This window comes from Sodiomyces alkalinus (genome assembly GCF_003711515.1).
Source record: "Sodiomyces alkalinus F11 unplaced genomic scaffold SODALscaffold_6, whole genome shotgun sequence".
Lineage (NCBI taxonomy): Eukaryota > Fungi > Ascomycota > Sordariomycetes > Glomerellales > Plectosphaerellaceae > Sodiomyces > Sodiomyces alkalinus.
Window position 1 is genome coordinate 1,059,091 of NW_021167084.1, and position 2,565 is coordinate 1,061,655.

Below are 2,565 nucleotides of genomic sequence, written 5' to 3' on the forward strand. Positions count from 1 at the left end.
GACTCTTAATTATCAGATAAAGCGTAGTCAAAATCGTTGTAAAATAGGTTAAAAATTAATTAAGGCAATTATGTATAATTATAACTGTCTTAGACCGTCAGGGAAACGCTACCACCGTATTTTATATAGTATAGATTTAGTAAGCGTCTACCCGGATTATACTCTTAGTAATCCGGCCTATTACGTAACCGAAAAGACTATAGTCTATTCTATATACCCCCTAATCGTCCTAAACGTTAGTTAGGCAATTAAAGCTATTCGTAATCGGTAGATAATCTAGCTATATAATCTATCCGCTATAGCCGCCTTTAAATTTATCCTTTAGGTCCTCTAAATATTCTATCCGGACTTCCTTTAGCTGTTTCTGCTATAACCGTTCCCGTATATTTATCACGCCTACCTAGGACCTGAATATCTTAAATTTCTCGCCGTATAACGCCTTCGTTAATCCGTCTACCACTATTTCCGCGCTTATAACGTACGTTATAAGTATTTACCCTTATTCCTTTACTTAATATAACTAGTGGCCGTGGATATTAACGTGGCAGAGGCGCGTTATTAACGTGCTAATCTCTTAATTAACTAATCGAATTATTTAGTTATTATTATATAAGATCCTTAATTCCGGATCGTTAAATTCCACTCCTATACTAAGTAATAGGCGTTATATAAAGATACCCTTTTTTACACCTTATACTAACGCTAATAGCTCTGCTTCCGTTATTAACGTCGTGACCGTATCCTGCTTAATAGTGCGTTACGCCATTATACCGCTAAATAAGCGTATTATATACGCTTAACTGCTTTTTTGATTAAGGGTATTATCGGTAAATAAGGCGTTAGTGTAGATTTTAATAGTATCGCTACCCCCTAGTTCTAACGTCAACGATTAGCTATTAATTAGATAAAGGATTAGATAATCGGCGGCTTTATAGTAAGTAGGCCCTGGATTAACATTAAACCGGTATAGCCTGGATACTATAAACACGATATTAGGCCGCGATATTACTACCACGTATAGTATAGATCCTATCTTCCGTTAATAGCTTTTAATATCCGTCGAGGTCCCTGAATAGGGTAGTAGTTCTGCGATTTTAATTAGGTGCGTTAGGCGATAATTCCTACTATGCTTACTATTTAGCTTTAAAAGGCGTTCTAATTTTATAACGTAGTCGCGTTATAATAGCTAGATTTTACGGGCGGCACGGTCACGAATAACCTTAATACCTAGGAACCACTATAGAGGATCGCTACCTTATAGGTTATAGTGGCGTTATAGGTTATTAATAGCCTGCTTTATCTACGCCTTATATTATTCCTTATAAGTAATAACGATATCGTTAATATAGATAAATAGGATTAAACCGCGGCGTAGAAAGTAATACGGTTCCTACGTAGTATCTAGAATCCGTCCGCTAAAAGGATAGCCGAAAAGTGCTTTTACTAAAGTAGCGGGGACTCTTTAAGTTTATATAACGTCTTTTTCAGGTATAAATAACTCCTAGGGGCTAAAAAGCCTAGCGGCGGGTATATAAAGATATTATAGAGGAGAGGCGTGTGTATAAACGCGTTTATAATATTACATTATAATAGCGTAAGCTTAAATCGGGCGGCGATAGCTATTAACACGCGGAATAACTATCCGGCTAGTATTACTACGTATATCTCCTTAAGCGAGGATTAATACTACTAATCTCCTTATACTATAAGCCTTACCTTATATTTATACAGAAATCTATACTTATCGAATTTATATATTATTACTTATATCGAATTAAGAACCTGATATTGATCTGCTATAAACGCCGGTACCTGTATCCACGACCTTATCTCCTCGTAGCTCCGTAGGTAGTTTTCTTATACCTATTAGAATAGGTAGCCGTAAGAGTGCGAGGGTATATCGTAAGGGTTTTTCGGAGGAGGAGGGAGGTCTTTACGGTAGATCTTTACGGCCGCCGGGGTAACCGCCGGAGTACCCGCCGAAGTAACCGCCGGGGTTATATTTCTCGAGATAGCCTCCCGGGTTATGCTTCCGGTAGTTACCGCTAAGGCTATAGATTTATAGGGTGTTATTAAGCGTCGCTATAACGCTATAGACGTAGACCTTTTTAACCGTAATTTAGTTAGCGGAGTCCTATTTAATATATATGTATTAGGGGCGTGGCGGCTAGCGTTAAACGTAGTAACCTAATAGTCTTTTTTCTAGCTATCTCCTTACAGAATTAATTATACTCCTTTATTTAATAGGAGCCCTATAGCCGTAGCTATAGAGGTATTATAGTACCGTGTTCCATTATCCTAGAACCCTATAGCCGTAGAGGTATCACGGTTTCCTAATATAACGGCTACTATTAGCGCTATAACCGATAACGGGGTTATTAGTAGAGTAGGAAGTAATGGATCGGGCGGATATAGACGGTGATTAAGCGTTATACCGGCTAAATTATACTATTCGTGACCTAAATCTTATCCTAATTAACTCGAGATAGCCCCCTTTACCCCCTTACGGCCGGGTATTACGGACTATAACCTTAACGGTAAAGCCGTTAAAGAAGGGGATCTGGG